Source organism: Sorex fumeus, unplaced genomic scaffold (assembly GCF_029834395.1).
Source record: "Sorex fumeus unplaced genomic scaffold, SorFum_2.1 ptg000131l, whole genome shotgun sequence".
In the NCBI taxonomy this organism is placed as follows: domain Eukaryota; kingdom Metazoa; phylum Chordata; class Mammalia; order Eulipotyphla; family Soricidae; genus Sorex; species Sorex fumeus.
Genome location: NW_026606188.1, coordinates 28,141,742 through 28,154,384, shown reverse-complemented (window position 1 = coordinate 28,154,384; position 12,643 = coordinate 28,141,742). Strand labels below are relative to the sequence as shown.

Sequence of the window (12,643 nt, the reverse complement as noted above, 5' to 3'; positions counted from 1 at the left end):
ACTTTATTTTCTATCGCTGGGTATGAGAATCATATAATCTTGCCTGGCTGCAATAGTGGCCTCGTTTCTGTGCATCTGGTGTTATGGCAGTGCCGGAGAGCTGCTCGCAGGGACAATTCGTGACCTCGGTAGGGCTAGCCAGTACCTCCTCCCTTCCCATGAGACTGCAGTTGCCCCATCACTGCGGGCTCATACCTGGCTTTCCAATAAGCTCTGGGGCTATGACCACCTTGATGCTGGGGCAGGAGGGAGGGAAAAGGCAGAAGGAAGCAACACCCTTTCCCTCCTGGGGAGGCATGGCACCGTAGTTTAACGCATGGTCCATTCACTTTTCTGCTGCAAGCTGCCAGGCTCTGGATTAAGTCCTTTTGCCTCTGGAGCCATGGCTGTGCCTGAGAGCCACTTGTGGGGGGCAACTCATGACCTCGGTAGGGCGTGAAGGACGAGGCGGTACCTCCCCCCCTTCCCATGAGGCTGCAGTTGCCCGTCACCGCCAGCTCATACCTGGCTTTCCAATAAGCTCTGAGGCAGTGACCACCTTGTATGCGGTCCAGATGCATTTCTGACAAAAGCCACTGGGTTTCGAGATTTGTTTCCAAGTCTTTGGGATCATGGCCATAAGTTAGCTTGATCAGGAGCCAAAAAGGCCATTTGTAGGCAGCAACTCGGGGTCTCGCTGGGATGGGGAGGAAAGGTAGCCAGTTCTACCTCCATCTGGTGAGGCCCCGCGTGTCTCGTCACTGCAGGCCCAAACCTGACTGTCCAGTGTCCTCTGGAGGATGACAGTCACTGGGCTGCCAGGGGGAACAGGCCAAAGCACGAAACCTATTCCCACCTGGAGTGTCCCAGCATCAGTAACCTACTTCAGGAACAGCATGCATTTCTGCCAAAAGCCTTTGAGTTCCGAGATTTGTTTTTGAGTCTCTGGGATCATGGCTATTAAGCAATTCGTTCAGGAACCAGAGAGGCCATGTTTCCAATTATATAACTGAGCTGGAGGTGGTTTGTGGGTGTGTCTCTGACATACCTAGCTTTTGGCCGTTTAATTTCTTGGTAAACTTTGCTCCAAGTTTTTGAGGTCTGGCCAAAGGCACAGCAGCAATTTTGGGGCATCTGAAAGTCTGACGGTGCCATCAGGCTGCTGATGCACTCACCTCACAGATAGATTCACCTGCTGGCGGCACCCTACCCCCTATTTTGTGTAATTCTAGAGTAGATTCATGATTTGTGACTTTATACCAGAGATAATATGCATATGTAATATACATATATATGCAATGTGTGTGTGTGTGTGTGTGTGTGTGTGTGTGTGTGTAACTCTAAAACAGAGGAGTTGATAGAAAACCAGTTTGGGTCTCCTCATTAAATAATGAGTTAGCTGGAGAAATCAATACCTAAAAAATTTGTACATGCTGAGAAGGTTTTAATTTAACTTGATGAATCATTTAGACAGAATAGTTCATGTGGTCAAATCACTTCACATGATTCAGCATCTACATGTATCACCACAGTTACTTTTTATGAAATGTACTACATATATGTTGGAAAATCAGTGTTTCAGTATGTCAGTATTTTCCATCATTTACCTTTTAAAAAAATTACTTGAAGAAATTCAATTTTCTTTTGTCTATATTTTCTTGTTTTTAGAAAAATGAAGTTTATTTAACAATGGCTTTCCTTCCTTGTATGTTTTTGGATGTGTTTGATATGCAATTATATTGTAATACATGTGTTTTATATAACATGGAGCAGGCCTTAGTGAGCTATGGATGCCTATTTTTAAATACTCGTGAAGTAGGCATTACACTTTGCCCTTCAAAGCTTAAAAATTCCATCCTTCATTCTCATCAGCTGTCCTTTATAGATCCTCTAACTCTTTACTTAGCCTACTTCTTCCAATGTTAATGTATTTCTTCCTACTTTTTTCTAGCCTTAATAGAGTCTTTGTTTCACCTATTCACAAAGTGGTTTTATTATTCTATTGAAATTTAACCCATATTTAACTTCTACATAAAAAGATAATCCTACAAAAGACATCACCAGCCAATCAAAAGTGTTCCTTTAGCCCAAAAAGGGAGCAGTCAGAGCTTAGTATGAGGTGACTTGTTCTCTGACTTAACTTTGTTCATTTTATATCGAAGTGCAGGTGATATTTGCTACCAAAGATTCTTGGGTATACGCAGTACTTTTACACTCGGGAACATTTAAGAAATAACAGTTTAGGATCAGCATTCTTCAGCCTCTACTCAGCAGACTGGTGCTGATCTGCTTGTGTAGAAGAGTTGAAAACCACTGGTCTCTCACATCAGTTATAATTGATAGTTCATGGGCCATTATATGCAGTACAGGTGCAATTTACAGGTATAGAAAGGTTGAAGAATGCGGGTAACTTACCTTGGAAGGACCAAGTTTTATTCTGTGTATTTCAGTATGCCTTTCTTTAATGTTTATCTGTCTAACTTTTATTGTCTTTTCAAAATATAAAAGGAATACAACTCAAAAACTCACATTAGAGTTTTGATTCTTGAAAAGTTTATGATATGTTTTAATATTGCACATACACTTATGTAGAATAGAAATTAATCATACAAACAGAAAGTACTCAGAAAAATCTATAACTAAAATGTATCTATGTCTTGTTGAAATTATTTCTGCATGGCAAGCACCTTCTCTCTCTGTACTGTCTATCTGGCCATCTCTCCGGAACTTTAGATAAAAAATTCCAAGTTAGTCAGTCTGCTCTTCTTTCACCATACGGAAGAAGCATGAAGTGGAGATGAGACCAGAGTCCTTACACAGTCCCCATTCAGTGTTCAGATTTGAAACATGGAGAAAGACAAGTGAGCAATGAAGCTCTGCAGGATTGCCATATGATCAGTAAAAGTCCCAGACCACTGTAGACTCTGTAATAGTTTTTTTTTTTTGCCATAAGTCAAAGACAGCCTATTTACACTAGCCTTTTTCAATAGTGAATAGATCAAATTTAAATTATAAACTTGGAAAGGAGAGGTTAAGGGATTACTGAATATAAGAGATGAGTGAAGAAAAGCAGTAAAGCCTTTATGATCAGAAAGATAAGTCTCACAGTTCATCTGACATAAGAGATGGATTACAGTGGCTCTGAAGTGGAGGATGGTTTACTTAGGAATTTAGCAGTGATTTGCATTTAAGGAATCTGTTAGTGCAGTCACATACACAGTTTTCTCATTGGGTGTCTAATAAGAATATGTGGTATTAATTTTTATTTTATTGATTCCAACGTTATATTTTTGAATCATTATTATTCAGGGTAATTCTGCTTTCTTAGAATTGTTGACTGACATCATCTATGTAGTCATTAAATGGTATAATGGTGCTGTATCCTTAGACATTGTATTGTGTATCTTTCTCCCTGTGGTTCATTCTACCCCTTCATTCTAAGGGACAGTGTTAGAATAAATTCGCACATGCCAACCAACAGAAATTTCTTCTAGAAATAACTAAGTGTGATGACTTCAGATATTCACCTCATGCAAAGACATTCTTACATAAATTAAAGAGGTAAATCTTTCCCTTGAAAACTTATCAGACATCATGGTTTTCTTTGCGGGGACAATGATTCTTATTATATTTTCTCCTTGAACTCATATTAGAAAGATATGAGTACACATAGTGCATTTTTTAAATGTATAAAGAACTTTGGTATTAACTACCAATATATAAAAAATATCTGGTAAATAGATTTTAAGAAACAGAATATACCTGTATCAGAAACATTTAGAGCTGTACTTAATCAAAAAGTCCCATCGGGTTCATTCTCCCTTATCTCCTTCAGGTGCTGTTTTCTGGTATAAAATTGGGAGTAGAACAATATTTGTCCTTGTTTTTCTATGATGATATTTTTTCTGTTTTATACTTTCAAAATGTGAACTCTAATTATAAATAGAAGTTTAGTAATGCTATAATTCATATACCATCAATCCAGGAATAATTAAACCAACATTATCTCTAGTAACAGTGATAAGAAAGAATAGCAACATAAAGTCTTTTATCCAGCCTAACACACTTGTATTTTTTTTATGTATTACTATCTCTTAATAATGGTTTCTTGCAATTAATTGGTGGCATCTTCAAGTAGCAAACTCAGAAAATGTAAGAAATGTTTAGTGATATTTGAAACAATTTATTGTAGGGTTTTCCTCCCTTACTATGTGTTTTAAAATGAAATATGTGAACATCTTTAAAGTGATGAAATGCAGTATTATATTTCCAATTTGTAATAGTAAAGATTACAAATCTTTACTGGAGCGATAGCACAGCAGATAGGGAATTTGCCTTGCACGTGGCCAACCAGGCTGACCCGAATTAGATTCCTCCGCCCCTCTCAGAGAGTCTGGCAAGCTACTGAGAGTATCTCACCGGCACAACAAAGCCTGGCAAGCTACCCGCGATGCATTCGATATGCCAAACACAGAAACAAGTCTCACATTGAGACGTTACTGGGCCCGCTCAAGCAAATCGATGAACAGGAGGACAGGACAATAGTAAAGATTATTCACTCACTTGAAGTACTTATGGCTGGAATTAGAAAGCATGGCCTCAAACTCCAAATCCCTTAGACAGAGAAAAACATGTTCATCCTGAAAGATTTTCTACTGAAGTTCATTCTGAATATCATCCTTATTCTGTTTAGGTCACTTTAAAAAATCTAGTGGGACATGGGATCAGGGTTAATTAATGAATCCTATAGAAAAATTCCTAAAACTCTATTTATTCATTTAATTTGCCTCTTCCTCTACGATTTTCCTGAAATGTATAAGCACCCAAATTAATTAGTTTGGGGTTTTTGTTGTGTTTGTTTTTAGTTTGGGGGCCACATACAGTTATGCTCAGGAGTTACTCCTGGCTTTGACTCAGAAATTACTCCTGATAGTGCTCAGAGGACCATATGGAATTCCAGAGATTGAGCCGGGTCAGGCTCTCACATGCCTTACTCACTGTACTATCTCAGAAAGCCCCAAACTAAGTTGCTGCCAATCCTTATCTTTCCTTTCTGATAGTTCAAAACAAAAACAATCTGAATTCAAAGAGAACCCACACAGTGTCCCAGATAATTCTTAAATAAAACTAAATAAAAGAGTCTGCCATTTTAGCTATTTCTATGCAATTTACAAAATTATACTAGAATATGAATGTTTATACACATGAGTGATTGTGTGTGAATATACACAATTATCACATTCAACTACAATTAGATATAGTTTTGTGTGTTAAAAAAACTTTGGCCATAATGTTCTAAAATAACTATTAAGAAGATTAGAATATACATGGTGAAGTTTCTTTCTCAGTTCATAGTTTTAAAGGGAAAGTTATTGGGAATTGTAAATTTATTTTAATCAAATTCTTTTTAAAAAATACCCACTGACCTACATTTTCTGAAAGAAAAAAACAGTCAACTACAGTTGTAATTGTTAGCCTGTCAGGTATTTATTAATAGACAGGCTGCTGTCATCTTTGTTAAAATGCTCTAAGTTGACAGAATTTAATTTACATAAATGGGTGGAAAGTCCTTTTCTTACTTGTCCAACAAACTGGAGACAAAGTGCCTGCCAATATTTTAATTTCTTTTTCATGTTCTGGTTAGAGAGTGAGAAGAATGCTTTCACTCCACAGTGTCATGAATATGATAATCTATGGAAATCGTGGAAAGCAGGTACTTAAATGTAGCATATACTGTACTATGGGAATCCCTGATGAATTCAAGTCTCTTCTGTTTAGAGAAGATGTTGTTGCCTGTGAAGTGACAGACTGCCAGATGTTCATGAAGTAGTACGGTAATGGGCTCAGAAGCATCTTCCCCCAACCCCCAAAGATGACAGCATATTCTTTAGACTACAGAGTGGTCTTATCTTCATTCTTTACACACTAGTGTTTACATTTAGTTTCCAACTATCAAATCAAAATTTTCTTAATTTTACTTATTTAAAAACATGTATAAGACAAAATTATGTAACTGTATGAACTATCCCAATTTGATAGCATTTATGCAATCTAAATGTTAGATTCTCTGTCATGTAAATCAGGTTTAATCCAATTAATTCTCTTATGTGAGGTAAAAAGTGGTTTACTGGATGGAAGGGGAATGTTTTACTCTAGCATGATATTAAGTGCATACCAAAATATGCTAGAGTATATGTAAGTTAATAGTGTAAATCTATAATACATTCCTAGGCTTTATACAATAATGATATTGATGATAGGGCAAACATTTATTAGTGCCTGTTTTGTACCCAACTCTGGCTTCATTTTATGTAATGTATACAAATCATAGTACAACCATGTAAGATATCATTTCTGTTTTCTGAAAAAAGTAACTGAGATCTTAGGAAAGATAGCCAAATTCTGAGCATGTCAAAAAACCTAGTGAGTAATGGAACCAGAATCAGAAGCCAAGGTAAATTTAAGGAATACAACATTTATCCTTAATATACTGCTACCCAGTATAGTCATTATTTGAGGTTTTGAGGGAATTTTAGTGAGAAAAAAATGTTGAATACTGGAACTGGAAGAATACTTAGCTAGGATTCAACTAGACACCATAATGTCTCGTACACATTGCCAGAAGCAGCCCTGGAGGAACCTAAAAAATTGAACCCTGGTGGCTTCTAAACTTAGGAGAAACCTACTGTTCCCTGAGTTACATGGGTAATCCACAACACCTGCAGAATCAAGCACTACATCCTTGGGGCCTTGTGTTGAACCACTGGCCATTTGACCAGAAAACCACCAGGAAGGCTCCTGAGGTCTGTGAACACCACTTAAGAGCTCTGCCCCAAAGAACAACAGCAAAACATTGATGATCATTGCCTTTACTTCTCAAGAGGATAGAAATACAAAACTAATGAAATAAAATGATGACTATTATTTAAAAGGATTTAATGATATTGAAGGACAGACAGGATTAAATCACTTGGAAAAACTATGCTATCAGATGAGGAAAAGAGTGTCCAGAGCTGAACCTTCTTTATTCTAAATTGTAGATTTCACTGAGAAAGATTGACTCAGCTAAGGAGGTACAGAATGAAGTATCAATGTATCACTGTTATCCCGTTGTTCATCAATTTACTCAGGTGGGAGCCAGTAACGTTTCCATTTGCCCCAATCCTGAGATTTTAGCAGCCTCTCCTTACTCATCTTTCCTAACACTCCCACTGCCATATTGTAGGCTCTTTCAGGGTCAAGGGAATGAGGCCCATTATTGTTACTGATTTGGGCATATCAAATACACCATGGGTAGCTTGCCAGGCTCTGCCATGCAGGCAGGATACTCTCGGTAGCTTGTAGGGCTCTCTGAGATTATATATATATATTTTTTTTTTTCCTCTATGCTTTGTTGCCTACTGTCTGAACCTCATCAAATATGGTGTAGTAATTATGGAAAATGGGTAAGGAGTTACTGTGTCTGGCATATCGAATACATCACGGGGAGCTTGCCAGGCTCTGCCGTGCGGGCGAGATACTCTCGGTAGCTTGCTGGGCTCTCTGAGAGGGGCGGAGGAATCGAACTCGGGTCGGCCATGTTGGCCGCTTGTAAGGTGAACGCCCTACCGCTGTGTGTCTTATGATGTGTCCAGGAATATGTTCACTCATATGTGAGGCTTGGCCTGAGCATGTGGAAAGTGGCCTGGAGCGTGGCTGTGGTTGGGTAGTGAAGGTCGACTTCTAGGGCTGGGTCCCTTGGGGGAGGGCTCTCACCTGCCCCCCTCTGGGGCACCCCAAATGAAAATAGCCTGGTTTTGAGTCTGGTGGCATGGTTATGGGGGCCTCATTGCATGCACCCTTCTAGGAGAAATAGCCAAGAGTTCTGGAGGATGGTCAATGAGGATTGTATATTAAGAGAATTGTACATTAAGAAGGTAGAAGAAGTTAATCTCATTGAATGATCTGATAAATACAGATGACCAAAAAATCACTTGATCACTTCACATCCCGATACTCATTGATTTGCTCAAGAGGGCACCAGTAACATCTCCATTAGTCCCTGTCACATGCTAGTGTAACCCAATGGTATCCTGTTTTGGACATATCAAATACACCATGGGTAGTTTGCCACCATGGGTAGCTCATTCTAGGAACATGAACAGCCTAAAACCGATCGTTCAGGGTCTTGATGAAGAAGTCTGACCATTTCTTAGGTGGGCAGCCACGTGGTCTTTTGACGTCCTGTGAAATTCAGTCAGTAATGGCCCTCTTATCTATTTCTTCAATGCTCTTGAAGGTGTTCCAAGCGTCTTTCTTCCTCCTGTGCAACTCAGGTGCCAGGTCATTTGTCATGTTGACTTCTCGACCTAGGTACACATAACTGTTGCATTCAAAGATGTTCATCATATTGAGGGCAAACAGAACGTCAAAAATGAGACCATTTCTCAAAAACATTGTCTTTGTGAGATTCAGCTGTAGTCCGACCTTCAGTCTCAGCAAAATCAAAGGCCTTCTTTAAATCAATGAATGTTAGGCAGAGTGACATCTTGAACTCCCGAGAAACCTCAATGAGATTGGTTACTGTGTGGATATGGTCGATTGTGCTGAATCCTTTTCAGAAACCCACTTGCTCACATGGTTGTCCTTAATCTAGTGTTCTCCCAATCCTATTCAGGATGACTTAAGTGAACACCTTGTAGACAACAAACAAAAGGCAGATCGGGCGATAGTTACTAATGTCGTGAATGTCTCCCCTCTTGTACAGTAGTACAGTCCTGCTGGTTTTCCACTAGGACAGAACCTTGCATTCAGACAGGTAGCGTGTGAAGAGCTGAGCCAGTGTATTGATGAGTACTGATGGAAGGTTCTTCAGGTGTTCAGGTCTGACCTAGTCTTTGCCAGGTGCTGTTCGTTTCTTTACCAACAAAATGGTGTGTCGGATTTTGAAAGGGAGAATGCTGGGAACGACATATCCATCCTGTGGAATTTGGTATGTGGTCAGGTGGACATGGCTATTGAAGAGATCCCAGTAGAACTCATGGATAATCTTCTCCATTGCCCTTCTGGAAGATGTGATAGATCAATCAGGACATCGGAGGGCAGTCATCTTGGTTTTGTAGTTGGCGAAGGACAGGCAGGCGTTGCAAATGCTTTTCTCAGTTTCTGCTGAATCTGCCAGCACTGCTGCTCTTCTCCCTTTGAGATCTTCCTTTATCGCTTCTCTGCACTCCTTTGGGAGCTTGGACATTCACTTGCAGTTGCCTGAGGCTTGCGTCAAGCCTTGTTGGTGAATGAGCTTGAGAGTTTTCAAAGACAGGTGTCTTTTTGTGGTTATCTCTCTCTCAGTGTTCCTTGCACAATCATGGGAGGTGCTGAACCTGTCGTTCCTATTCCTTGTCAATGTTGTCAATGATGATGTCTTCCCATATTACCACAGTAGTGCCAAAGAGCTCCCAGCTGGTGTCGTCCTGGGAGTTCTCTACTTAAACTTTGCAGCCCTTTCTCCCTGCTCTGTGAAGTAGAATTTTGCACAAAGGAGACGGTGGTCTGATCACTTTTGGAATTTTGGGACAACAACGACATCGGTCAGGCAAGACAATCGATTGAATATGATGTGGTCAAAATATATGATCCTATTATTTGCAAAATGAAGGTTATTGTTAACCCGCTTACCAAAACAAATTCCTGAGCAGAAAATATTGAGGAATGAAGTGGGAGGGGGAAGTAGTGTGATGATAAAACAACAGTGCTTAAGAGAGTTTTAAAAGATGTTGGTGAATGATAACTTCATATGGCTATAAAGTCAAAGGTATTATTTTATGTATATAAATTTAGTAAGGAAAAGATTATGGCACAATTGTGTGTTAGGCATAATTTCAAAAATTAATATAAATCGCAAGATGATAATAAATAAGAATTACTGAAGCATCTTCAGGTGACTGGATCTGTGTGAGGTAAACTCTCAGTGGATCCTTTGAAATAGCCCATCATAGCAGAATTAAAGATGAAAGATGATAGTACAGATGAGGCAAACTTACACAAATAACTTAAACATTTTTAACCAAAAATGTGAGTTAAGATCAACTGAAAGGAATGGCCTTTTAGACTTTAGGAGAAAGAAGGTGAAAATGTTTTGTTGTAGATGGAAAAGCTGAAAATGACAGAGGTCACCTAGCAGGGCTTGTTGGGCAGTAGGAGTTGTCCATTGAGATTTTAGTTCTGAATTTTAAGAAAAGAGATGCTAAGATTCAAATTTCCACCTATATTCAGTTTCCATGTTTACAAACTGGAGTAATTAGATGGGTAGGTTAAATGTGTGTTAAGATATTACCTGCTGAATACAACAAAGGGCTATAGCACAGGACCTTAACTGATTAGATAAACATATATCATTGAAATTATATTGAGTGATATATATGTTTAGAAGATGGTATATGTTTAATCTTATTTCATTAGAAGCTACTACAAACTCTTTAAGAATAGGGATTGTAACAGTTTACCCTTTGTTCTATAATCAGTTCCTATCTGTGCCTCTCACAAGCATAGATTTTATTTGATTTTCTTTTTGGTATCTTCTCCTAACACACACACACACACACACACACACACACACACACACACACTCCTTATTGAATCTTTAGATTAAATAATAGCCAAAAGTTCAGGAATGACATGGCTATACACTGTAGAAGAATCCTGATCTGGGAGTTTGGAGACTTGAATGTTAGTTTACCTTGTCCTTAACTAATATGTGGACCACATATGTGGACCTTAGATTTCATCATTGTAGTAATTATGTTATTGTGGAAATTAAATGTGATAAAATGCAAAAACATTTCTACAACTTCAAATACAGTGCACACATTATTTATTTCACAGTTGGTGCTTATGTCTCTTAAAAAAGGATATTTAGCAACTGGCTAGTGTCTAATGAAGGTCAGTAAGTAATTATAGAGATCCTTAAATAATGTTTAACATCATTTTGTTATAATGTAGATGAAAATGGAAAAAAATCATTTCTAGTGAGGGTCACTGTCTTTATGGAGTTTTCATGTTTTCCAGCTTTGCCCTGCAAAATGGACATATTTGTTTCATTAGCACCTCTAACTTGTCTCCCTCAGAGTAAATGTCGTGTGGATAAGTATGGCTTTGAAGGGGGGGTATACAGACCATGGTGGGTTCCCTCCTGTGCCTTTGAATGGCACCAAGTATTCATGACTATGAATTAAAACCAGTGGCCTATCTCCACTACTGTTCAATATAGTACTGGAAGTACTTGCAATAGCGATGAGACAAGAAAAAGAGATTACAGGCATCCAAGTAGGAAAGGAAGAAATCAAGCTCTCACTATTCGCAGATGATATGACACTATACTTAGAGAACCCTAAAACCTCTACCAAGAAACTCCTAGAAACAATAGATCTGTATAGTAAAGTTGCAGGCTATAAAATCAATACCCAAAAGTCCATGGCTTTCCTATATACAAATAGTAAGAGAGAAGAAAACAACATGAAGAAAACAATCCCGTTCACAACTGTGCCCCAGAAATTCAACTACCTAGGAAGTGGCTCAACTAAAGAAGTAAAGGACCTGACAAAGAAAACTACAAAATGCTGCTTCAGGAAATAAAAGAGGACACAAGGAAATGGAAAAATATCCCCTGTACATGGATTGGGAGGATTAACATTGTCAAAATGGCAATATTTCCCAAAGCACTATACAAATTCAACACAATCCCTATCAGGATACCCATGACATTCTTCAAAGAACTGAAGCAAACACTCCTGAAATTTATATGGAACAATAAGCCCCCACATATAGCTAAAGCAATTCTTGGGAAAAAGAAAATGGGAGGAATCAACCTCCCTAACTTCAAACTGTACTACAAAGCAGTAATAATTAAAACAGCATGGTACTGGAACAAAGGCAGAACAGCAGACCAATGGAACAGAGTAGAACATACTGACATCTCCCCCCAAATATATGATCACCTAATCTTTGATCAAGAAGCAAGAAATGTGAAGTGGAGTAAGGAAAGCCTTTTTAACAAATGTTGCTGGCAAAACTGGACAGCTACATGCAAAAAAAGGGGCTCAGATCTCTGCATAACACCATGTACAAAAGAAGATCAAAATAGATTAAAGACCTCAACATCATACCGGAATCCATAAGGCACATTGAAGACAAAGTCGGCAAAACCCTCCATGATATTGAAGCTAATGATGTCTTCAAAGATGTCACGCCACTGGCTAAGCAAGTGAAAACAGAGATAGACAAATGGGACTATATTAAACTAAGAAGCTTCTGCACCTCAAAAGAAACAGTGATCAAAATACAAAGACAGCCCACAGAATGGGAAATGATATTCACCAAATACACATGCGACAAGGGGCTGATATCAAGGATATACAAAGTACTGGTTGAACTCTACAAAAAGAATACATCCAACCCTATCAGAAAATGGGGCAACGAAATGAACAGACACTTCATCAAAGATGAAATTCGAATGGCTAAAAGACACATGAGAAAATGCTCTCCATCATTAATCATCAGGGAGATGCAGATCAAAACAACAATGAGATATCATTTCATACCACAGAGACTGGCCCACATCCACAAGAACAAAAGCAACAGGTGCTGGCGTGGATGTGGCGAAAAAAGGGACACTCCTTCACTGCTGGTG

At 38.7% G+C, this 12,643-nt stretch overlaps 1 protein-coding gene across 1 annotated transcript in view; it reads left to right on the top strand.

Moving 5' to 3' along the window:
- The window catches only part of DPYD (dihydropyrimidine dehydrogenase), a 960,132-nt gene that overhangs the window by 908,142 nt on the left and 39,347 nt on the right, over positions 1 to 12,643 (top strand). The gene's annotated exons all lie outside the window — the stretch shown is intronic.